Source organism: Chenopodium album, chromosome 17, assembly GCF_948465745.1.
Source record: "Chenopodium album chromosome 17, dcCheAlbu1.1, whole genome shotgun sequence".
Classification (NCBI taxonomy): Eukaryota; Viridiplantae; Streptophyta; class Magnoliopsida; order Caryophyllales; family Amaranthaceae; genus Chenopodium; species Chenopodium album.
In genome coordinates, this window is record NC_137850.1 from 22,010,191 (window position 1) to 22,037,894 (window position 27,704).

General features: G+C 37.2%; 1 non-coding gene and 1 pseudogene across 1 annotated transcript; one reads left to right on the forward strand and one right to left on the reverse strand.

Annotated features, from left to right (window-relative positions):
* The window catches only part of LOC145588738 (uncharacterized), a 70,175-nt pseudogene that overhangs the window by 13,376 nt on the left and 29,095 nt on the right, over nt 1-27,704 (forward strand).
* Nucleotides 18,366-18,471, reverse strand: LOC145590238 (small nucleolar RNA R71). Its single transcript, XR_014101877.1, has one exon. It is a non-coding gene; the product is annotated as a small nucleolar RNA R71 (small nucleolar RNA).

Here is a 27,704-nt window from a genome sequence, read left to right on the forward strand (position 1 = left end):
GTCCAAGTGATGGCTCCCACTCATTTTTCATGATTGAGATCTTCAACTTGACAACCTATAATCATCAACGTTCAACAACGAACTTTCCATTTAACATCTTCCTTATTATTGCCTTTAAGGCAACAATATTCTCAACATATATTTTAGTAGACTTCCTGATGATGCTTTGCTTGGGTTTCACACCAAATGGTTCACAATGATTTGGGATACCCTAATCACTTGTGATCGTGGAAATTTACCTTGAATTTCCACACATTACACATGGATACATATCCATGTTACCATTCTCAAGCCATGACGCTTCTTAGCTCGTGCTTATAAATGGCATCCTTGTTAAGGATCTGATCCTTGTTAAGGTTTGTGCTTGCAACATCAATTCTCAAATTACATTTGTTTCCATGCATCAAGAATCCATCCCTTTTACTTATCCAAGTACTTTAGATGTTCTTGATCATAATCTAACGAACCATGACTTAGATTTATTTTGATTGGTACTTTATTCTTCTAATGCTCCAAGCAAGTAAGTCGTGTGACTATTCCAAGTTTTAGCGCACATGATGGATTTAATTGTAGAATGATTCTCAATCTTATTCCATCCATGTTACATTTTAGCTCATCCAATTTCACTGAGTCTTGCTAAACTGTTTGCTATGTGATACGGATGAAAGTCTCTACTAGAGTCTTTCTTGTTTGACTTAGTATTTAGCCTAGCTTATACTTAGTTCAAACATTTACATAGTTTTATACATATGGGTCGAAAGCCTTTCAAAGTCCTTCAATTCATGTTTAACACGGTAAATTCCTTGACTCGTTTAAACATTTTATTAAGTCTATACAATAGATCTTAATTCCCAATATGTACTAAGTATCGTCTTTTTCTTGGTCCATTGTCGAAAATACTTTCAAATCTAAGCATTTAGCATTTGATAGTTAATTTACAATATAGTTCATAAGCTTCTTGTTGCACCTTACAAGATTGACTCTTGCTCCCACTAAACTTCTTATCCACTAGAATTTCTATGTTTTCTCCATAAGTCAATCCTATTATTAACTTTATGAGAAAAAATGTTCCAATTCCTGTATGCAATGCTACCTTCAATCCCATAATTGATTTCTTGAGCTTGCTTTCAAAACTAGCATTATTTATATTTTCGAAACCCTTAGACTATTTTCATAGTCACTTCCAAAATTCTATTTTAGGAAGGCGGTTTTGGTATCTATTTTGCCATATTTCATATATTCAATTTTGCTAGAATAATCACGAAAAGACTTAAGTATTCCAATTGGTGAATAGGTTTTATTAAAATCAACTCCATGAATTTAATTATATCCTTTTCAACCAATCTAGCTATGTATGCATATACATTTCCACATTTGTTAGTTTTCTCCTTGAAAACTTATTTGCGATCGATGGGTCTTTTACCCTTTATGCAAATTAATCAAGTTTTAAACATGATTTTCAAACATGGAGTCTATTTCGGATTTTATGGCCTCTAACCATTATTTGGAATTTGGATTTGTCATAGCTATCTTACAAGGAATTATTAGTAAATAGTATGCTTGTAAGTGTTAGGTTTATTTCTAACTTAATAGAAAATTTATAGAATTCAACCCAAACCTTTGGTGAATTCTATACCTACACGGGGTAATTGCATCAAACACTGAGTTTCAAGGCGCTTTCAAAGCCCTTTTATTATGTTGATCTTACTCCAACTTTTCAAAAACTTTATGAGTAATGAATTCTCTTTGAAGGCACTTGTAAAGTCCTTTTGAGTATTCTTGATCAATCATTCTCATGAATCCCTTTTGAGTCTACCGAGATTCTCAGTTCTAGTTTGTTGCTAAGCTCGATGGTCATCGAGTTCATTTTCCTCCCACTTGTCGTTTTGGAAATGTGTTACTTTCCTGAAAGACACTACTTAGAGAAACAAACATTATGCTCTTAATTAATTTGTGGAGGTAATGCTCGTAGTCTCACTTGAATGCTTACAAAGAGACATGTGTATTGTCTTTAGGTAAAAGTTCGTTTTGAAACAAACAGTTAGCTCCCACTTGAGCTATCTTAGCCTTTAACGAGCCATTAACCTCCCATTGAGCCACCTAGCTCTTGCTAAGCCGGTGAGCTCCCACTGAGTCACATAGCTCCAACTGAGCCAGTGAGCTTCCACTACGGCTAAGAATTTTAGACATATACTTGAAAAGACATTTAGTAGTTATTTCTATCAATAACTGAATATGGTGTCCTTTCTTAGCTTCGACATTTTGTTTAGTGTAACATTAGTCATTTGTGAAAATCTTTAAGTGTTTTATAGGAAGGGATGTGATCCATCATTGTTCGAGTCATTTTCAAATGGCATCAAGGTCTCTGTGAAGACACACTATGTTCTTTATGGAGTTAATTATGAAAATTTCAATTTCATAACTTTGAGATGGCCACGCTTGGCTCAAGCAAACATATCTCGATCTAATCTAGACATTTTGATATCTTGCCAAGTCGATTCTATATTTCATTGAACTCTTGAGCTATTCAAGGTCAAGTTTGTTCACATTTGATGAATATAGCCATATTCTTTCAAATTCTTCGTGAAACGTTGAAGTAATTAAATCCTCTTTAGCTTTTGGAGTCAATTGTCTATACCAAGAACAATAGCTCTTTACTTTGTCGGTTTTTAACAATTAAGACTTGCTTGTCTTTTATCGATTCCGAATCGATCAACTATCAAGAGCCTATATAGCCTTGAGTACTTTCTTGTTTAATGTGACATTGCTAAAGATGTTCGGAACACAAATCGTGCCTATGATTTAAACTTTGTGAGTTGTCATTCTAGGGAAATATTTGTTTATAATCAAGCATTCTTGACTCATGGTTTAGATAACCATGCCATTCAAATAAATTCACAGCTTTTGCTCTTAACTTCAAATGTAAGCCTTTCCGTGTGTAAACGGATTATTTGTTGATTATGGAACATAATAATAACCATTATATATTCCAGCCTTAGCTTTAAAAAGTCTTTAAACAAAGCATACAACTTTACAACTGATGTAGCACCATTTGCTTCATTTGTAAGTCAATAACTTAGCTTTACTTCAATATTTTGAGGTCACTTTTAAAGTGGAACACTCAAGCAGTATCTGATACTTGTGAAGATAATAACTTGCAAAGATAATTAAAATAACATGAACTATTTAGTAGAAATGGAATTTTATTCCTTTTCATTGTTCCTTGTTTCCTATATTTCTTATCATACTTTATCTCATAATCTTTCAGAATCATTTCTTTAAGAGTTTTGACTTTTGTACTTTGCTAGGCATAATTAAGCATCTAGTGTGCCGTATAACAAAGTTCCATCTTTTCCTTTAATTCATACTTAAATTAATACATCAATGAGTTGTACTCACTAGTGTATAAAAAGAAAAGATATGTTGGTTGTCAAGCATTGACAATTTGAGTTTTTAACTAAATACTTCATGTTTATCAAAACTACCTAGTATTTTGAATACACGATGTCCAACCGTCCTTTCGGACTTAGTTATAAAAGTCATTTATGAGAATTGTATTTTAGAAATGCCTTTCCTTTATTTGAGAACTATTCTCCAAGATTACCTTTATCAATCATTGAAAACAATATAGTTTGATTTAGAATTCTACAAAAATAAGTGCAAAGTATAACCATTTATCAAGAAAATAGCATAATAAGTTTGAAATCTAAAAGCATTCATGCAAACTTTCAACCTTATTAAGCGTCTTATCCACGCATTAAATTTGTCCCCATTTGGCGAGAATAAGGCAATTCCAAGATCTAAAGAATCAATGAGTGATTAAGCATGCTTTGGCTTGTTTTATCACTTATTACCCTAAGGTAAGCAACTCTTTGCTAATGGCTCCAAGCCACTCTTGGTTAGATAAATCGTTGCATCTAATGCTCTCTCAACAATTTATCCCCTTTTCCGCGACATGTTAGGACTCCATCACTCATATCGTTGAGTATAACCAAAACCAACATTCATACCTGGTATGCCTTACGTATCCTAGGGAAAAATAGTGATGCCTCACTTTGGCGTAGCCCATCACTACTCTCAATAGGTCGGTAAGTGTTGTTTTGGAATGGCTAATTTTACTCAATATTTTAGAGACCTAGGGTTTCTATGTTGGTTGATTTAACTGAACTTAATTAATCATCGCAACATTTGAAATCCTAAACATGCATCTAATCATATTATTCATATATATATATATATAATCATAAATATATATCGAAAACATAAATAAATGATGCATTTGGCAACTAGCATGACCTCTTGAGTTTTCAAGTCTTCAAGGGTCTTCTTTTGCAACTTCATGGCTTCGTCTTCCAAGAACCTCCGTCTTCAAGACATGACCAAAATAATGCAAATACTAGTATCTACGATTAAGACTAATGTAAATATTAAGGTATAAAAATACTCAACGGTTCGCAGACCGCATTTAGATTTACAAAAATACATGACGGAACGCGGTTCTATCCTAATCAGGCCCCACTAGTTGCCATTTTATAAAACCTGTGAGAGAATATACATTTCATTCATCCATTCACTATTTGTGAATGGCCCATGAATGTTACAACGATAAATAAGTAACAATGCATAAACACGCATAAACTAGTAACTAACTTAGGTGGTTAATCAAATTAACGCGCCTAATTAAAACTAGTCAAAGTTGTTTAACCAATTATGTAATTAAGCGCAATTAAAATTGAAGCTCCCACTAAATTCCACATGCATCTTAATTAATCCAATTAATTAAGCCGATAAACCCAAAATTTTGCCAAAATAAAATTTTGCAAGTGCCGGTCAAAACCGAGGCCTAGCCTCGGAAATTTTAATTAAAATTAATAAACTTAATTAAAATAATTAAAACGCCAAAACGCAAAATATAGCCCAACGCTTTCATGTGCCTAGCACCAAGCAACAATGCTTGGTTTTCTAGGCACCAAGCTTCGGCTAGTCAAGCACTAACCTCCCTTATGCACCAAGCATCACACGCACAAGCTCACGCTTACACCAGCCGCACACGCCACGCACACCACACACACGCACAACAGCGTGCATGGCGCGCACAGCTAGCTGCTGCTGCTTGCTTGCAGCAGTGGCGGGCCATGCTGCTGGTCAGTAGGCAGCAGCCACGCACGGTTGCACGCACCAGGCAGCCACATGCGGGCTGCTGTGCAGCCCAGCTAGCCAAGGGTGGTTTTGCCTTGGTTTTCTTGCCAAAACCTCGGGATTTAAAACCAAATTTTGCGTGACTTAATTAATTAATTCCAAATAAGTTTTACAATTAATTTAGTGAGCAAAATGAAAAATAACAAATCCAACTTAAATAAATTCATCCAAGTGTACATAACAAAAATTATTTCCAAGAACTATTCTTTAATAAAATTGATTCAACTTGATGCAATAAAATAAATAGGGCTATTCTCACTATTAATTTAATTAACTTAAATTAATCATGAGATTCGACAAAAATAAAGGAGAGTTGGAATTATGAACACAAATATTCAAATAAAGATTCCAATTTTAACTTGTGAATCCTTGAAAATTATATCTTCCAATATGAAGATAAATTAAAATTCTTTCACAAGATTGAAACTTTATGATTCCAATCAACTTAATAAATGATTAAATTAAAAGTTCAACAAAAATTCATGGATTAGTAACTCAAAGTTTCAACCACTTAAAACAATTAAAGATTGGATCTTTAGTACTTAGAAGCCTCAAATAATAAATTTTTTCACACTTATGTGAAAATTTAACCAATCTTTTAAGCACTAATTACTACAAAAGTAACCATGCTTAAAGAGGTCCAAAAATGCAGAAACATTAAGGAAACAACCAAGTACATGATCACCACAAATACGCCATAATGATTCAAGATTAAAAGATTTTTAAAAAAAATCAAAAACAAAAAACCCTCGAAAAAAGGCATTTCTGGTCGGATTTTGGCTTTTTCACAGTCCTAAAGGACAGAAAACTTTCCAGAATGTTGTTTCCACCCAAAATTCACTATTTTGGGCGAAAATCTGGGTTCGGGGCCAAAAATCAGATTAAAACGGAATTAAAATTAATAAAACCGAGCTACTAATCTAATTAGTAACATAAACAAGAAAATTAAAATCATAAAAACACATTGAAAATTTTTAGTTATAAAAATAAATGAGCAAGGCTTCGATACCGCTGTTGGGTATCGATGAGTCCGACTCACCGCGGAAAATAAAACTCGAGCCCAAGGAAAAACTCGCAATTAATATAACTAAAGACATAAATAACAAGATTACGGAAAAGAATAATTACCCTTGAAGCGTGCTTCGCTCGACCACCAGAGCTCTTACTTGAGAAAGCCAAGTCTCACAAAGGGCAATGACCTCCGACGGTATCCACCCACAACTCGACCTGACCGGTCTACTACTTGAGTAATTAATGAGCTTATAGTTTTTCTCTCAAGTGGAGATGCCTAATTAAGCTCTTACTCAAGTGAACAATCCCAAGGTATGCCTTGGCTATTTATAAGGAGTTCTTCCTTGTGAATTCCTTTCATCCTTCAATGTGGGACTTTTCAACAAAAGATCCCTCATGAAAAGAATGTTGAATTCAATTCCTAGTTAAATAAACCAAAGAATAACTAAGTAACAAGTGTCACATGGTTAGGTGAGGACCACTTCCTACTTGCTCCCTAAGGCAACTCACATCCATTGTGAGCTAACCATGTGGCACCCAACCTTGAGCCCCAAGATAGGTTCGGTTGCGCCGCCACCTTTCGGCCCGCGTTCATGACCCGTCCCCCAGGTCCGCGACCCTTTCCATATGGCGCTGCTAACGTGGTGCGCTGCCCTTGGGGCGCTGCTAACGTGGTGCGCTGCCCTTGGGGCGCTGCCACCGTGGCACGCTGCCATATGGCGCGCTGCCACTTGGTGGCTACCAACGTGTGCTGCCACATGGCGCACTTCTATTTGGCGTGGTTCCCTAGCCTTTTGCGCGGCTAGGGTTTTTACTTGTTACTTGAAGCATTTTCCCTTCTCGCCAATTCCTAAATTTTAGCTCGACTTTTAAGATTCGGTTCTGACGTTCTATGCTCGGAATCCGACGTTTTTGTTCACAATACTCGAGTGACTCATTAATTCCTTTCGGATGAATTCATCGTGTCGGATCTTTAGTTTCTTGGGTGTGACTCGAAGGGTTCAGTCAAGATTATGCTGTAATATTAATTATACATTAATATTACTAATCGGAAGCGGCCTCCACCTAGGCATTCTAATCACTTGACTTACTGAATAATTAGCTTTCTAATAGCTCCGAACCCTCTATCGGAATAATACACTTGTTCAAAGGACACCATTCCTTTCAAGGAACATAATAACAGTTTTCAAGTTCCAAAACTAGTCCAGAGGGAAAAGACCAACTGAGAGTTCCTACGAATACGGCCGCAATTCTGGCTCTATAGCCGACCCGGAGTTCAACCTCTCCCTTCGCTAGCCTCCTAGTGTTCCTTAGTCCTTGAGAATTGGAACAGAGGTGAGAGCCACATCCGGTATCTAATACCCATGATGCTGAGCTAGTGAAGTTTAAGTCTATAATGAATATACCTGATCCAAAAGCAACGGTTTCGTTCTTCTTATCATCCTTGAATTTGTGGCAATCTTTCTTCCAATGTCCCTTCTTCTTGCAGTAAAAGCATTTGGAATTAGATTTAGAAGATGCTACCTTCTTGTCCTTGTTACCTTTGGTAGCTTTTGGCTTAGGCGGAAAGGTCTTCTTACCCTTCCCCTTGAAGCCTTTCTTCTTCTTGCTTGAGTGTTTGAACGGTTTTCCCTTTTTGATTATGAGCATATCATGCTTCCCCTCATACTTGAGCATTTTCTCGGCTTACTTCAACATACCATGAAGCTCGGTGGGGGTTTTCCCCATGATGTTCATGTTATAGTTCATCTTGAACTGATCATAGCCTTTGTGCAGCGAGTGAAGAATGATGTCAATTGCCATCTCGGTTTAATACCCTGCGTCAAGCCTTTCCATGTTCTCAAATAATCCTATCATTTTTAGTACATATGGGCTGACTGGCTCTCCTTTCTTGAGCTTACTCTCAAGGATCTTCCTGTAGGTTTCAAACCTTTCAATTCTAGCCTGCTCTTGGAACATGTTCTGAAGCTCAGAAATGATCTCAAAAGTTGTCTCCTTCTCAAAGAAAGTCTTCTGAAGGTCGGGAGACATGGTGGCCAACGTGATGCATTTGACATCCCGATTGGCAGTTTGCCATCGGTTTAGGGCAGCCTGAGTCACTTCCTCATTGGGAGTCTCGGGCATTTCCTCATCAAGGACATATTCCTCTTGCTCTTGCATGAGAAATATACGCAAGTTCCTTTGCCAATCAAGAAAATTTGGCCCACTGAAATTCTCCTACATTTTAAAGAATTTGAAATAAAAAACCATTCATAATAGTTAAATAAGATTGAATTCATGCATATTTATCAAACTTATTTAAACGTCTTATTCACACATTAAATTGTCCCCATTTGGTGAGAATAAGTCGATTCCAAGATCCAAAGAATCAATGAGTAGTTAAGCATGCTTTGGCTTGTCTTAACACTTAATATTCTAAGGTAAGCAACTCTTTGCTAATGGCTCTAAGCCACTCTTGGTTAAATAAATCGTCGCATCTAATGCTCTCTCAACAACTTATCCACTTTTCCATGACATGTTAGGACTCCATCACTCATATCGTTGAGTATAACAAAAACCAACGTGCATACCCGGTACGCCTTATGTTTCCTAGGAGTAATAGTGATGCCTCGCTTTGTTGTAGCCCATCACTACTCTCAATAGGTCGGTAAGTGTTGTTTTGAAATGGCAAATTTTACTTAATATTTTAGGAACCTAGGGTTTCTATGTTGGTTGATTTAAGTGAACTTAATTAATCATCACAATATTCGAAATCCTAAACATGCATCTAACATATTACTCTTATATATAAGCATAAATATATATGGAAAACATAAGTAAATGATGCATTTGGCAACTAGCATGACCCCTTGAGTCTTCAAGGGTCTTCTTTTGCAACTTCATGGCTTCGTCTTCCAAGAACCTCCGTCTTCAAGACATAACCAAAATAATGCAAATACTAGTATCTACGATAAGGACTAATCTAAATATTAAGGTACAAAAATACTCAACGTTTCGCAGACCGTATTTAGATTTACAAAAATACATGACGGAACGCAGTCCGTATTTTCTATCCTAATCGGGCCCCACTAGTTGCCATTTTATAAAACCTATGAGAAAATATACATTCCATTCATCCATGCACTATATGTGTATGGCCCATGCATTTTACAACGATAAACAAGTAACAATGCACAAACATGCGTAAACTAGTAACTAATTTAGGTGGTTAGTCCGATTACCGCGCCTAATTAAAACTAGTCAAAGTTGTTTAACCAATTATGTGATTAAGCGCAATTAAAATTGAAGCTCCCACTAAATTTCACATCCATCTTAATTAATCCAATTAATTAAGTCGGTAAACCCAAAATTTTGCCAAAATAAAATTTTGCAAGTGCCGCTCAAAACCGAGGCCTAGCCTCCAAAATTTAATTAAAATAATTTAAACATAATTAAAATAATTAAAATTGGCAAAACGCAAAATTAACATAGCCTTAAAACCCCAAAGTCCCTAACATCAAGCCATTCGGCTAGGTGTGCTAGACACCGGGGAATGGGTGCCTAGTGAGGGGTCGTGCGCACAGTCGTGCCCCGAGCCAAGCGCCACACCCATAGCCTAAAGCATCGCATAAGCGTAGTCCTCCTTACGGGGCGTGCTTGCGACTCGTGGCCATAAAGGCTACTCGAGCTTGTTTCTGTGCGTGCACCTTGCCGCAAGCAAGCAGCACACCCGCACACACACAACCACCCACACGCACCAAGCAGCGCACACACACGCGCAGCCGCAGCAAGCAACGCACGCACAGCCGCAGCACGCATGGGGCACACAGCCACGCATGCTGCTGTTGCCTTGCTGCGTACCAGCCACGCACTTGAGTGGCGCACGCACCAAGCACAGCCAAACCTTAGCAGCCACATGCGTGCTGCTGTGCAGCGCGGCTGGCCAAGGGTGGTTTTGCCTTGGTTTGTGTGCCATACTCTCGGGATTAATTCCGAATTTTTGCTTCACTTAATTAATTAATTCCAAATTAATTTTAGAATTAATTTAATGTGCAAAATGAAAAAATATAACAAGTCCAACTTAATAAATTCATTCAAGTGCACAAAACCAAAATTATTTCCAAGAACTATTCTTTAATAAAATTGGTTCAACTTGATGCAATAAAATGAATAGGGCTATTCTCACTATTAATTTAATTAACTTAAATTAATCATGAGATTCGACAAAAATAAAGGAGAGTTGGAATTATGAACACAAATATTCAAATAAATATTCCAACTTTAACTTGTGAATCCTTGAAAATTATATCTTCCAATATAAAGATAAATTAAAATTCTATCACAAGATTGAAACTTTATGATTCCAAAACCGCCTCCCATAAGCAAATTGAGCCAACCAGCCCGCGCCAGCTGCCATTGCCAACCTTGGGCGCCAAGCAAGCCTAGCTGGCTTCCTGGCCCTTTGGCTGGGCCTACCAGCTGGTCGCGCGGCCCAGCAGCGAGCGCCAGCAAGCCTCGCATTGATGCGGGCTGCTAGGCGCTGCTGCCAGCATACTTGCGCGCCAACTCAGCCAGCATTGCTTGCTGCTTGCTGCTTGCAACTTGCTACTGGGCGTGGCGCGCTATGGTGTTGCTCTGATGCTAGCTGGCATACACGCCAGCACGCACACATGCACAGCAAGCCGCGCATGCTATGCGGGCTGCTGGTGCACTTGTGTGCGGCTGGTGCTGCTAGCCTAGCTAGCGATGCTTCGGCTGCCTAGCCATGCACACCCTTGGCTTGGTGCGGTGCGCATGCTAGCACCTCTTGCCCATAGCACTCTGTTTTCTCAAGGCATTCCGATGCTAGGGGTATTTCTGTAATTGTTGATAAATTATGTACCATCTCGTCTTTTATTAATTCTACTCGACTTGCGACACTCGGTTTCGACGTTCCTAGCTCGATTTCCGACGTCTAAATATTTAATACTCGAGCGACTCATTAATTCCTTCTGAATTAATTCGTCGTGTCGGATTGTTAATTGCTTGGTTGTGACCCGAAGGGTTCAGTCAAGATTAAGATGTAATATTAATTATGGATTAATGTTACTGATTGGAAGCGGCCTCTAACTAGGCATTCCAATCACTTGAACTCACTGAATAATTAGCTTTCTAATAATTTCGAACCCTCTATCGAAATAATACACTTGTTCGATGGATACCATTCCTATCAGATTAACCTTAACTATCAAGCTAGATTGCATAATAGTTTTCGTTGATACGAAAAATTGATTTGGAAGCTATTATTATCGATTGATCTTGTTTGCGATTTTCCTTTGAAGTCATTTGTAGAGACATCTAGCTTGACCCTAGAAAATAGCATTTTTAAGTGATTTTGATTGCATTTGTTACCTTCCCTCACATTGTTCGATTGGTTGAATTCTTGCCTAATTAGTATGATTGTCATGAGTGCAAGTGGATCCTAATTCCCTAGCATCCTTAATATCGTTCTTATGTTCATTTAATAGTGTTGTTTAGTTTGCTTAGACCAACCCTTACCTAGGCTTCGAAATAGCTTAACTTGAGACTTTAGCTTGTACCACATTCCCTTGGGTTCGACCCGGACTTACCCCTATACTTAGGGTTGGGTTTGGTTATAAAATTTGGTTTTGATCGGGGATACTTAGAAATCAACGACCTAGGTTTTCCTCGCATCAATCTAAAATTCCAACACTAATACAACTCACCTTAGAACTAGTTACATCGCAAATTCGATCAACGATCGCCTTTATAAAAATCTTCATACGAAGAAATACAATCTATGAGTTAGCACTGATTCAGCTTGAGATCCACGGATGAATATTTGTTTGGGTGAAAAAACTCATATAACCTTCTAGATTCTTTTGGAGATTGTGAAACCCTAAATCTTCAATCTTTGGCAGACGAATAAACAAATAAATTAAACCTGATAGGATAAATTAGAACCTTCTAGAGACTTCTAGAATCTTGTAATAAATCCCAATTGGTTTAGGAATATAATTAAGATTAATGGACCTTCCACATGATCATTGGGTCCGCACATAAAGCTCGGTTTGGGTCCAGTCCAGTATTTTGACCATAACTTCCTCGTTATATACAAATTTTTACCTACACCCCATGGCAGGGAACACTACTTACACCCCCCCCCCACACACACACACCCTCCGCGCGTGCCCCGCCCCCGCTCCTTTTCATTTGTGAATTTCTTGTAATTTTTATACATGTTCATTTCTGTATTGGTAAATGTTCATTTGTGTATTATTAAATGTTCATTTTTATAATAAGGAGTTTTTGTTCAAATTAATAATTTTTCTGAATTGAATTTTAAGAATTTTCTATAAATAAAATGATAGAGCAAATTTATTTATAACGATTACTGCGTTCATACTATTTTACTTATAAAAAGTATTGAATCATCCAATGTTCATTTTTGCTTATTCTTGTTTCAACATATGTTCATTTTTGTACCATCAAATGTTCATTTCAAAAGTTATGTGTAAGTTTCATAGTAAGATGTATGCAAATACGTACGTTTTAAGTTCTATTTATTTAAATAAAACGTTAAAAAATAATTCCCAATATAAAATAAATTTAATTTAATTACAATAGTAATGAATTTATATACAGCTATACTATTACATGTAATTGTTTCATATACATGAAAGTGGACCAAATGTACATATGTGCCTTGTTAAATGAACATTCTTAGTTATATTTGGTATAATAAAGTGTGTATATATATAATCCTTGTTGTTGCACTTCTAATTATATATTTGTGTGTTTTCCATGAAAAATATAATCTGAGCACAATATATATGCCGCCTTCAAGTTCCTTACTTGATCATCCTATACAATAAGAGATCAATCAAATTTTCCAAAAAAAATAATAACAACAACACATTCCAAACAAAGTACATGAAATCTAAGGATTCAAAATTGAACATTTATGCATGAATAACAATTACAAATTCAGAAATGAACACACTATAAAGATATAAAAATCTTTTAATATGAGAATGAAAACGTATAAAATCTAAATGAACATATATTAAATTCTAAATGAGCATTTATTAATATGAAAAAGAACATGTATCAAAATCTATATGAATATCTATTAATATGTAGATCACCATTAATAATAATTCAATATGTCAAAATACAACTTAATATACATTGATATTATATGTGGATGAAATACCATAAGATTATATTATAATTTAAAATAGAATCATCAAAGGTCTATAATGAATGAAAAATATGTGATTTATTGTTGAACACTTTTTAACATGTGATTGAACATACATTAATATATGTGTGAATATACACATATTCAAATGAACATCTATATATCAAATTCGAATAAACATCTATCAATATTAGAGTTAAAATGTATGTGGTATAATATTCAAATGATGATCATAAGCATATATTAATTTAATACAAAACTAGGATAATCTTCTCTCAAATTGTGATGATAATTTTACAAAATATAAATGTTTATTATCCTTAATTATAATGATTTGCACTTAAATGGAAAAAAGATCACATTAATATATTTGCACATGCACATGCACATTTATACATGTTCATAAGGTTACCATATGAACAACTATCAACATGTGATTGACCATATATCCATATGAGATTGAGCATATATTAAAATTCCAAATTGAAATGAATAGTTGCCAATATGTGTGATGATTGACCATGTACCCAACTGAGAATGAACATGTATCAAAATTAAATGAACATTTTAGGTTATTGAAATGAAGGAGTATCAATAACCAAGTGTATATTTGTTAATATGTAATACACAAAGTATATATCAATATCTAGATGAACATGCACACAACGCTATTGAAATGATCATATTTTAATATGAAAATGAATAACTATTAGAACTCAAATATGCATCTTTTATATTAGTATGTATTTAACGCCAAATAAAAATACAAAGGAACAAAAAAATAATCTTGAAATAATTAAACATCATATTATATTACAATGCACATTTGATTTCATATATATATAAATGAACATCTATTAAAAGAAGAATGAACATCTATTAAAACGAGAATGAACATCTATCATTTTATTAAAAAGGAAAATTCTTAGCAATTATACGAAATAGATTAATTAATCCAAAAAACTACAGCAAACGTACATGCATTATTGTTTTTAAATTTTTGTTCAACAATGATAATCTAATAAATTTAGTACAAAACTAAAAAAATCCAAAGTCTATCCCCAAAAAAATAGTGAAATCACAAACTCCTACCTATTTTTGTTTTAGATCTATTGAAAAATACTATAGTATATTACACGTTTTCATGGTTTATGATTCAACCAATATTTTAATATTTCCTTCTCTATGATTTGATGATTAAATTGAGGAAAAAAATCAGGATAAATATATAAAATCAACAATCAACAATTATACCAAATTGTTGAAATGGAAAAGGAGAGAGAAAATAGTACCTTGTCAATCAATTTGCGTCAACGATGAAGCTCCGGCAAGGGGTGATTTGAATAGATGATCATGAAACTCTTATGAGGGAAAACATGGAGATTTTTAAAGAGAGAAAATGAAGGTTGAAAGTTTTTGAGAGAGAAAATGAAAATGATAAAAGTTTTTGGAGAGAGAAATGATAGGATGAAGTTTTTTAGAGGATAACAATTGTGATGATGAGTATAATTTTTTGTAAAACAAAGATTACGTAGTACTTTAATTGGGAGTTGAGTAAGGACGGGGGTGTAGGTATCCCTACCTACAATGGGGTGTAGGCATTAACTATTACTCGTTATAACTCGGATTTGGGCTATTAATATATCGTTGGAAAGCTCTTTTCAAGCCCTATCCATCTATACAATTATTGGACCCAGATTACGGACCATGTTAACTGGATTAGACGTTTTCATAAAAAAGGACCCGTAATGAATGATTTTTAAAGACACGAAATGAATATTTTGGTTTAAAACATTTTTAAAACGATTAGAAAAAGAGAAATTCACGAGGCTCATCGACATTTCACTTTACTCGATAACAATGATGTGAAAGGTACTCATCACTGGGTTTGGTTTTTGGGGAGACACAATCAAGTGTCTACAGTAGCTATCCATAATTTTTTTGTTATTTTTAGAACCAACATGGAATATTATTAAAGGAGATCAATTTCCGCCAAAGTTAATAGCTATTCATAATATATTATTGACTATCATTATAGGAAAAAATATCACTTGTTAATCTTTTACCAAACTGTAAGAGATTTTTAATAAATAGATTTTATATAGAGAGAGGTAAAATATAGGATAAATATATATTTTCTATAAATTACATTAATCACTCCATATCTATTAATAATATTTTACTTAATAATATATTATATTTTATGAAAAAGATAGAATATCAAATATTATAAAATACTACCTCTTGATCGCATTATATGCAAATTTGGGGTATTATTTGTGGAGAGCGTATTGCGTGTGGATAGTTTGGCTGATATGTTTTACTTATTGGCTTATATGTTTCATGTGTTAGCTGATATGTTTTATTTGTTGGCTGATATGATTTTTTTGTTGGCTAATATATTAATTTTGTTAGCTGATATATATTTTTTGTTTTAATTTTTGTTTGCTTATATGTTTCATGTGTTCGCTGATATAATTTTTGTGTTGACTAATATATTATTTTTGTGTTGGCTAATATATTATTTTTGTTGATTGACATCACTTGGCTTATATATATCTTTAGTTGACTGATATATTTATTCTGTTGGCTTATATGTATATTTTAATTGTTGGCTTATATATTTTATTTTGTTGGCTGATATGTTTATTTTGTTGGCTTACATGTTGCTTTTGTTTGCTGATATCATCCTTTTGTTGGCTGATATGCTTCCTTAGTTGGTTGACATGTTCTGTCTCTTGGCTGATACATACCTTTCATTGGCTCATATATTCCTCTTGTTGGCGGATATTTATCTTTTTTTGGCTGATACATTTTTATTAATGACTGATATGTCCCTAATCTTGTGATGAGCGTCGTTTATGGCGCTCAAAAGAATAAGATTTACATTCATTTTATTTATTTTCTTTCATCATTTTCATATAATTCTCTTAGTTTTATTTGATTTTTCATTATTTATAATTCACTTTAGTTCTCGATTGGTTTTTACGAGTTTTTCATATTTTTAGTTGATAATTCATAATTTTAGTTTTAGTTTTACTTTGTTTTGCTTTCTCTCTTTGTTTTATTTGTGTTTTGTAGGTGAATAATCAAATCAACTTGCTCATTTTGGGACTACCTTGTTCGCGGGCATCATCTCGAGTGCACTGATGATTAGGATGCTCGGGAGCGCGGAATTTGATCAAGCAAGCGAAGGAGCCAAGGCCTAGTGCACCGCACAGGGGTGCGCGCACGGCACAGGAGTGCGTGTGCGCAGACCCAACTGTACGCATGTGCGGCTGGTCTATGCGTGTGCACGGCCTGTGCGGCCCCTTCGCTCGATTTTTCTTATTTATAGCTTTTGACTTTTTTTTTTAGGACAACTTAACTTTGTACTAGAGAGAGAATTTTTCCAGAAATAGTAGAGAGAGAAGCTTAAGATTTACTTGTTTGTACTTGAATTTGATCTTAGATTTCAATTTGATCTTGAAATTCCTTCTTCAATTCAATGAATGTTTGTAAGATTTCTTTCCCTTGATTTACTTTTAATGCAATTCCTTCTAGTTTCTTGGATTTTGATTGAGATTACATTCCTTGCTTTAGAATTTGTTGAATGATTGATTTTCTTTTGATTAAGCTTTAAATGAATATGAATTTGATTGAATTGTTTTGTTTCTTAACTTCACCATGTTTAGTGAGTAGATTAGTTGCTAGGGAGAAGGGGAAGCATGCTTGATTGATGATTTTTGCTAGTTGATGATGCTAAATTGATTTGAATGGTGCAATTAAATTGGTTGACATAGTTGTGCATGTGATTAATTAGACTAGGAGTGATCAACCTATAAGATTAATCTAGATTGCATTGCAAATTTCAATGACATGAACCCTTGATTTGAGAATTGCTTTAATTGATTGAATTTGATTGTGATTTTCCTAGTTAGCCATTCATAGTGAACCCTAGCTTGGCTTATAGGAGATAGCCCTTGAATTCCTTTGATTGCAACTATTTTTTGTCCTTTGCAATGTTTGAATTGATTGAGTGATCCTTCAACTAGCATAATCATTGATCTTGTATGTGGAACCTGTATCCCTAGTGTTTAGTATATTGAATTTCTTGATTTATCTAGTTTTCTCGATGCCTTAGTTACCAACCGCATCTTCCCACGATCTTCGAAGTAGCTTGACCTAGGCTATAGCTTACACCTACTCATTCCCTAGGGTTCGACCCTTGACTTACCATATACTCGTATTAGGTTGGTCGAGTGTTTATAAATTTTCTTTGGCTCTAGGAAAAGGTAGAGAACGACCTACATTTTCCTCGTGTCAAAAATGGCGCCGTTGCCGGGGAATGATATTGGTGCTTTGTTATAGTTGTTGAGTCTATTTCACCATTAATTGAAAATACAAAAAGATTTTCTTTTAGGCTACATTTGTAGCCGTGCTACTAACCATTTCTTTTGAGATTTTATGCATAGAGCACGTGATCATTCACTAGTGTCATTTGATCCGGAAATTGAGAGAACTATTGCAAGGTTGAGGGGTGCTAGACGATCTTTGAGCCCTAGCATTTCAAGTGAAGAAGAGCCACAACAAGAAGAACAAGCAAGAATGGGAGAAAATCCGAGAGTGGCATTAAAAGAATTGGGGATTCCCGGTGCATATAGATTTGAGAGTGGGATTGCTCCGCCTACAACACCGGCAAATGATTTTGAAATAAGACCGGCAATGATCACTTTGATAGAGAGGCGACAATTTAGTGGGGCCAAGCATGAAATCCCACTAAACCATCTCAAGGAGTTCGAGAAATATTGCAATAATATCAAGGTGAACGGAATTTCCCAAGAATTCATCTTCCTCAAGCTCTTTCCCTTTTCTCTCATAGGGCGTGCTTTGGAATGGCTAGACAAGGATGTTAAGCCGAATTCTCTAAGGACATGGGACGAAGTCACCAAGGAATTTCTATCCCGTTTCTATCCTCAAAAGAAAACGGTGGAGGCTAGAGCTTTGATTCAAGGTTTCAAGTAAAAGCCAAGTGAGAGCCTCTATGAAGCATGGGAGAGATACAAGGAGTATCAAAGAGAATGTCCTCATCACGGAATTCCAACCTATCAAATCATTCAAATCTTCTATGGATGCCTTAGCCCTCAAGGAAAATCATGCTTAGATGGAGGAGCCAGAGGTCCTATCATGAACAAAACGGAAGAGGAAGTGGTGGACATAATTGAAGACGTAGTGAGGTATTATAGATATTGGTAAGATGGAGAAAGAGAGTCAACTAGCAAGAGTAGCTCTTTGGTGTACTCAGTTGATCATCTAAATGCAATCAACAATCTATCCTCTCAAATGACAAACTTGGGGAAGGAGATGTCTGCTATCAAGGCAAAGTTGGAAAGTGCTACCTACCAATGCAAGTTTCAAGTCTTCCCTCCCAATATAAGGGGAGAGGTACGTCTTCTAATTCTCAACCCCTTCCTTCTTCTAGTAACATGCCTAGTGGATGCTTGTTTTGTGATGATTGTGGGTCATATAATCATGATGTTTCTAGTTGCCCTCATGCATGTATGGATGTTTGTGATGATCAAGATGAAAATGTGAATGAACATGTGAACTATGTGTCAAATAATCATGATTCTAGGTTTGAGAATTAAAGAGGCCAATGGAATAGGAATTACAACAATCATGGCAATTTTGACAACTATAACCAAGGTGGTGGTTATAGGAACCAAGGTGGTGGTTATAGGAACCAAGGTTCTCGAGGTAACTATAACAATCAAGGTTATAGTAGCCAAAATCAAAACCAAAATTATGGTAATCCAAACCAAGGTTATGGGAATCATAATCAAGGTAGTGGTAACCATAATCAAGGTTATGGTCAAAATCAAAGTAGGGGTAATTGGAACAATCAAGGTAGAGGCAATTTTCAAAACAATGCCCAAAGAGGCCCTCCACCCGGATTTGCTCCAAAGGCCCAAAATGATAATTCCTATCTTCAATCCTCTTCTTCTTCACATAGAACAAATTCGGAAGAAATCATTGGAAATCAAACAAAGTTGTTGAACAATTACATGACCGTAAGTGATAAGAAATTTAATGAAATGATGACTCATAATAAGATGCTTGAAAATCAAATTTCTCAACTTGCTAATGCTTTTAAAGACCATGCTAGTCCTTCTTTACCTTCCCAAGGCCTAGATCCTAAGAGACTGGTTAATGCTATTGTCACAAGGAGTGGTAGGATTCTTAAGGAGAGTTTGCCTAGGAAGAGTGAGACCAAAGAGAGCACAAAAGGGGTTTTGGTTGAAGATGAGAGAGATGGTGCATCTTTGAGTGAGATTGAGATTAAGAAGCCTAGTGAGGTGAGAGTGGAGAAAGAGATTGTGAAACCCAAGCTTCCTTATCCACAAAAATTCATGAGACACAAGTTAGATGAACAATTTGGAAGATTTATTGACATGCTTAAGCAACTTCACCTTTCTCTATCATTTACCGAAGTTGTCACCCAAATGCCCAACTACGCAAAATTCCTCAAAGACATTTTGAGTGGTAGGAGGACATGTGATGGTGTAGAGACGGTGAACTTGACTGAGAATTGTAGTGCTATCATAATGAACAAGATGTCACCTAAGCTAAAAGACCCCGGAAACTTTTCCATCCCTTGTGCCATTTATAAAATGCAAATTGAGAATGCCTTGTGTGACCTAGGAGCTAGTGTTAGCCTTATGCCATACTCGGTGTACCAAAGACTTGAGCTAGGGGAACTCTTACCTACTAACATCACTTTGCAATTGGCCGATAGGTCAATTAAGTTTCCTAAGGGTAAGGTAGAGGATGTTCCTTTGAGGGTTGGGAAATTTGTTATTCAGGTGGATTTTGTTGTGCTTGAGATGGATGAAGATGCTAATATTCCCATCATACTAGGGAGACCATTCCTGCTACTCGGGTGCTTTGATAGATGTGAAAAGTGCTAAAATTTTGCTCAAAGTAGGGGATGAAGTGATAGAATTTGATTTGAATGATAGCATGCAGTATCCAAGTTCTTCTTTAGAAAATTGTATGTTAATTGATTCTCTCGATCATGTTGTGTCTTCTATGCATGAGCAATTGCTCACTTCTAACGATGCTCTTGAGAATGTTTTGTTGAATAAGGAAAAGATAGGTACTCCAAACAAGGAGATGGGTTTGTATGAAGATTTGCTCAATGGAAGCTTTGAGGATGTTGAAGAGAAAATGTGTTTGAGCATTTATAGCCAAGAAGCGTTGCAAGTGGCAACATCAAAGGAAGGTACAGGTGCTCCAATGGTTGAGCTCAAAGCTCTTCCATCACACCTTAGGTATGAATTTTTGGGACCCAACTCCACTTTTCCCGTGCTTGTTAGCTCTTCTTTGAGTGAGCATCAAGCTCAAAAGTTGTGTGCTGTTTTGAAAAAGCACCGAAGTGCTTTGGGTTATACCATTGATGACCTCAAAGGTATAAGCCCCGTTTTATGTACACATCACATAACTCTTAAGGAGGGTGCTTTACCTTCTATTGAAAGGAAACGAAAGCTACACTCCCAAATAGGAGAGGTAGTGAAAAAGGAGATCACCAAACTTTTGGATGCGGGAATCATATTCCCCATTTCTAGTTCTAGGTGGGTTTCTCCCGTTCACGTTGTCCCAAAGAATGGAGGTATGACCGTCATTGAGAATGAGAAAGGTGAGCTCATTCCGACGAGGACGGTCACGGGATGGAGGATGTGTATAGACTATAGACGTCTAAACACATCAACAAAGAAAGATCATTTCGCCCTTCCTTTTATTGATCAAATGCTTGAAAGACTAACAAGGCACAAGTTCTATTGTTTTCTTGATGGTTATTCGGGATTTTTCCAAATCCCTATCCACCCGGATGACCAAGAGAAAACAACCTTCACTTGTCCATATGGTACATTTGCTTATAGGAGAATGTCATTCGGCCTTTGCAATGCTCCCGCGACATTTCAAAGATGCATGATGAGTATATTTGGAGATATGTTGGAAGAGGAGATGGAGGTTTTTATGGACGACTTCTTCGTAGGAGGTGTTTTATTTGAGGCATGCCTTGAAAACCTTGAAAAATGTCTTGCAAGGTGTGAGAAGGTGAACTTGGTCTTAAATTAAGAGAAATGTCACTTCATGGTGGAGGAAGGCATAGTCCTTGGCCACAAGATCTCTCACAAGGGGATAGAGGTGGATAAAGCTAAAATTGAAGTCATTGAAAAGCTTCCACCTCCAGTGAACGTAAAGGGAGTGAGATCTTTCTTAGGGCATGCCGGGTTTTATAGAAGATTCATCAAGGATTTCTCGCTCATTGCAAAGCCCCTTCATGATCTTCTTCAAAAAGATGTTGAGTTTGTGTTTGATGATAAGTGTTTGGAGGCATTCAATAAGTTGAAGAAAGCTCTAATCTCTACTCCTATTGTTCAAGCTCCAAGATGGGATTTACCATTTGAGTTGATGTGTGATGCAAGTGATTCGGTAATAGGAGGTGTCTTGGGTCAAAGAGTGGACAAGAAACTTCATGTGATCTATTATATGTCAAAGACTCTAAATGGAGCTCAATGGAATTACACTACAACGGAGAAGGAATTCTTGCCTATAGTTCATGCTTTTGAGAAGTTCTTTTGTTATCTATTGGGTTCCAAAACCATTGTCTTCACGGATCATGCGGCTCTCAAGCATCTTTTTGCCAAGAAAGAGTCCAAGCCAAGGTTGATTCGGTGGGTTCTTGAGCTCCAAACCTTTGACATTGAGATTAGGGATAAAAGAGGAGCGGAAAATGTTGTGGCGGATCATCTTTCTCGTTTAGAAGATTCTCAAACTCATGATGATGGTTCTCCAATTGAGGATAGGATGCTTGATGATTTCTTGTATGGTATTGAAGCAAAGGAGCTCCCATGGTTTGCCAATTTAGTCAACTTTCTTGCTTGTGGGGAGTTTCCTCCTTCCTTTTCTAAGAATCAAAGAAAGAAGCTTAAGAGAGAGGCAAGGCATTATGTGTGGGATGATCCCATCTTATACAAGTGTGGGGTCGATGGCTTACTTAGACGTTGTGTGCCAAACGAATAAGTGCCTAGTGTTTTGAAAATGTGCCATTCGGATCCAAGCGGGGGCCATATGGGTGTCTCTAAGACTGCGACTAAGGTCTTTCAACGCGGATTATGGTGGCCACATCTCTTTAAGGACTCATGGGGCTTTGTCAAGACATGTGACCGATGTCAAAGAGTTGGGAACATCTCCAAGAGAAATGAAATGCCTCAACAACCCATACTTGACTTGGAAGTGTTTGATGTGTGGGGTATTGATTTTATGGGACCATTCCCCTCATCTTTCGGAAATCAATATATTCTTGTGGCGGTCGATTACGTGTCTAAGTGGGTTGAGGCCATTGCCTCCCCAACTAATGACCACAAGGTGGTTATGAAGTTGTTTAAGAAGATAATCTTTCCCAGATTTGGGGTACCAAAGGCGGTGATAAGCGACAACGGTTCTCATTTTATTCACCATGCCTTTCAAAAGATGTTGAGAAAGCATGGGGTCCATCAAAGATTCGGCCTCCCATATCATCCCCAATCGAGCGGCCAAGTGGAAGTCTCTAACCGTCAAATCAAACTTATCCTTGAAAAGACGGTTGCGAGAAATCGAAAGGATTGGTCGGATAAGTTGGATGATGCTCTTTGGGCCTATCGAACGGCTTTTAAGACCCCCATAGGTACCACTCCATATCGCCTAGTCTACGGCAAGTCATGCCATCTCTCGGTTGAAATTGAACACCGTGCTTTGTGGGCAATCAAGAAGATAAATTTTGACTTGGCAAGTGCGGGGGAGAAAAGGTTGTTAGATCTTCATGAGATAGAGGAGCTTCGGTTTGATGCTTATGATTGTTCTAGTGTGTATAAAGCTCGTTCCAAGGAAACACATGACAAGCTTATTGAGAAGAAAGATTTTTGTGTTGGCGATAAGGTTCTTCTCTACAATTCAAAAATGAAGTTGTTTCCCGGAAAGCTCATGTCAAGATGGAGCAGTCCCTATTTGGTCAAGAATGTTTTTCCAAGTGGTGTTGTAGAGGTCTCAATGATGGATTCTTCGTCTCCATTTAAGGTCAATGGCCATCGTCTCAAGAAGTATTTCGACAGTGCTTTTGTTGGCCTTGTTCACTCATTGCTTTTCCGACAACCACCTTAATTGGTGGAGGACGTCGAGCTATGACGTTAAACAAGCGCTACCCGGGAGGCAACCCGGTTTTCTAACCTTTTTCTTTTGATTTTACATTTTTCTATATTTCTTTTATCCTTGAGATTTTTCTTATTTCTCTTTATTTTTGTTTTTTTTCTTGATTTTAGGTACCATGAGATTGGTTCGGAGAAAAATTTCCAACAATTTTGGTGTTATTTCAAGCTTTCTCGAGGTTTGGTTAAGTTTAGGTGGAAAGCTTGTTGGGGTCATATACTCTCATGTTTGCATTTTTATTGATTTTCTACTCTTTTTCGAATGCACTTTCAAATATCTCATTATGCAAACACGAGAGTATATTCAAGGCCGAAATATTCTTGCTTGGTGCACGCGCACCATAGGTTGCGCGCGCGCACCAAAGGGGTCAGAAAATTTTCACTAACTTTGACAAAATTTGACGATTTTTGAACCATCCCCGTACCCCCTTGGTGCGCACGCACCCCACCCCTGCGCGCGCGCACCACAAGGGTCAGCATTTTGGCCTGTTTTTTGAATAACCCCAGCCCCTACCTCGTGCGCACGCACCTCCTGGCTGCGCGCACGCACCAGGTAGGCAGCAATTTTTGGCCTGTTTTTTAACCCCCCTGCTGTCGCCAGGTGTGCACGCACTGTCGCCTGCGCGCACGCAGCATCGCCAGCCGCCAGTGCATTCAGCACCCCCCTTATTACCCCAAAGTGCACCAACCTTATTTCTCCTTTCTCTCTCCCCGACTTTTGCCCATTTTTCCCTCCTTCATTCTCTCATCAAACCCTATTATTTCTCTTGCAAAATCATATCAATTTCTCCTCTTATATTTTCATTTGAACATCAAATTACATTAAATCTCATCTCATTTTCGAATTTTAACAAAAAAAATTCCAGTTTTCGAACCCAAATTTCGAAAATTTTGGGGTTTCTTTTTTGAAATTTTGAGGATTTGTGTTGAGGTTTGGGACTTGTCTTTGGATGTTCTATTTGTTCTTAAATCTTCATTTTTGGCAATTTACAAGTAATTCAAGGCTTCATTGAGGTATAATTTCTTATTTTATAGTCATCTTCTCCTCGTTGTTCAAGCTTGAAACCATGTTTTTGCTTTCATGGTAGAACTCCACTGTTGGTCCTTTTAGCTTGTAATTTGTGTTGAATGATGTTATTGGATGATAAATTGAAGCTTTTTCATGATGATTTTGTATACCTTGCTTGATTTCTTGATTCACCATTGTTGGTCATTTTCCCTCTCATGGGTATTCTTTATGATGGTTTTATTGCTTTGATAATTCAATGTTTGAGTTATTTTGCTCAATTTGATTCATGATTTGGTCTCTTATGTTCATTTTTGCCTTTAATCCATGCTTACTTGCTTCAAATTCATGATTCTATATTAATGGCATTTTGTTCATATGTAGCCATCTCATGATTTGGTCTCTTACTTGTTTCTATTTTGAGATAATTGCTTTTGTGCTTGATTCTTGAGCAATTACTTATGCTTATTATTGAAATATGACAAATGTAAGATTTTCTCACGAGTTGTTTTCCTTCTTGTAGATGGCTCCAATCCGTCACAAGAAGCGGGCAAGATCAAGTTCAAGCAAGCCTAGGCATGTTGTTCCTCCTCCACCCGAGGTAGAAGACACATACAGCATTGAATTTTCTAAAGAATTACATTGGGATCGTTTCAAGAGTCTATCCAAGAGAAAGCTAAGACCAACAAGATTTTACGATCAAGCAACAACCAAGTTTCTTGGCATAGATGAGGACGTTCGGCTTCTTGAAAAGGGCCTTGATCTTTTAGAGTTCTTGGATTTGAGCGCCCCTACTTATGATAGGGTGACCTATGAATTTCTTTCCTCTCTTGAAGTAGTCCGAGAACCGGGTGACGATTCCTCAAGAATTTTGACTTTCCAACTTTTCAATCATGATCACTCATTGACGAATTCTCAACTATGTTCATACTTCAAGTTTCCATGGCCGAGGACGCGGATCATTGTATCTATCCGGCGCATGGTAGAATGGCAGATGATCATGGATATAATGAGCAACGTTGGTGGAGAAGTATCTCGGAGGAAGGCAAGTATGAGCCTCAAAATTCCAAGACCGCCTCCATGATTCATCCGGCTATGCGGTATTTCAACCGTCTCCTCACTTACGCTCTTTTCTCCAAGGAATCTTTGGGAGCTATCTCTCGAGAGGAGCTTTGTTGGTTGTGGATAGCCGACCAAAATGACTTTGAGATTGAGTTAGTAGATTTCACAGAGCACTTTATCAATCGACTCTTGGATATCCGTGATGGAGTTAGCCTATCGAGGAGCATCCAATTGGGAGGGATGATTTCTATCCTAGCTCTTTGCATCAATGACGACTATAAGACTTTGTTAAATGAGCTTCCCCCAATTATTGATCCTCGAGAAAAATCTTCTTCTCATTTCCTCAACATCTCCGCCCTTGTGAACCAAAAGTTCCTCGATCGTACTAGAAAGGATGATGTCTTCATTTGGAAAGTTTCTCGGGTTAAAGAATGGTTCTTAATCCCATGCAAAGAGGCAACTACCCGACCAAGAGAGAAAGATTCCTTATCTTGGAGGCCTCCGATGCGAGATATTGACCCTTCTATTCGACGTAGGACGAATCATACAAGAGGCCGCTCGACCAATGCTTTCTCATCGAATGTTCAAACTATTCCCACAGTTGAACCGGAAGGTACACCTATTCCTTCCCCTTCTCCTACTCTTTCTACTTTTGATTTGTCAACCATTCATGCTAGGCTTGATTCTATAGCTAATGTGTTATATTCTATGCCTTCTATGCAAACCCCTAATCTTAGTTATGACTATCATACAAATCAATTGTACGATTTGCATGTTCGGAGGGGGAAAATCGAGCCCTATGTGAATTACCCGTATCTCCCTGTCCAACAAGGACCTATTCCTCAGTGGGAACCTTTTGATCCTACCATTGGTCCTCGGCCTTGCTACCCTTATTAGGAGGGCCCTCATGTTCACCCTAGTTCTATCATGGGCACCACCCCGGCCACTTACGACTATCGGCGGCCCGGTGGTTGTGATTATGCATATGATCCGGCTAATCCTTCTCCCTTTCCGGACCCTGAGACTTTTGGGTTGTGGGGTAGGTCAGGTGAGCCGGTCTTAGATGATTGGTCTCATTATTTTGAGGATGATAGAGCTAGGAGGAATGGTAGGTTAAGGGGTAAGGCTCCCATGGACGTGAGCGAGATGGCTAGCTCTAGTCATGTGATGAAGACCGTTGAGGGGAGTTCTCATTCTACCCCTTATCATAGTGCGGAGTGATACTACCATGGCTCCCCCCCCCCCCCCCGCCCCCTTCTTATGTGCTTTATATGATGTTTCTCGGTTGCCTATATGTCTTCAGGTTTAGAGTTAGGGGGGTAGTCCAGTCTAAGCTTGGGGGTGCTTTCTGCATTTGTTTCTGTGCTTCACCATATCCCCCCCTGCTTTTGTAGTTCATTCCTGGTCTCCTATGCTTCTGGTATTGATCTCTGTGTTGTTTGGTTTTATGATGATGCTGCTGTATTTCTGCTGATTTCTCTGCCCGGTTTTTGGTTTGTTGCTTGTTTTTCTGATCACTGTCCGCTGAGTTTCTCTGTGTCTTTGTTATGATGATTCCTGCTGCTGACTGTCTGATTTCTTATCTCCTGATACTATTTTAATTTGATGATTTTGACCCTTGCTGCTACTATTACTTGCTTTTTCTTTATTTTCCTACATTTAGTTTTCTATTTTCTTCTTTTCTTTTGTATTGAAGTTACTAACAATTTTCTTTGTATATAGCTTTTTTTTTTATTTCTCACCTTGCTCTATTGCTTATGTTTTGGATTTCGAGGATTCATAAAGGTGCTCTTTCGCCTTGTTTAATGTGCAATAGCTTTGGCGCCCGGTGAGATCTTTCTATTTCTTTTCTTTTTCTTTTCTTCGTTGTTTAGTCTAGGATTAGTTCTAGGAGAAGTTGAATGGTTCTAGGTTGTTTGCTTTTTAACACCCTAGTGTGTTTGGGAACATTGGCGTTATGGCTGAATGTTCACTTGTTTGTTGATTGGGATTTATGTGTGTTAGCATTACTTCCTTA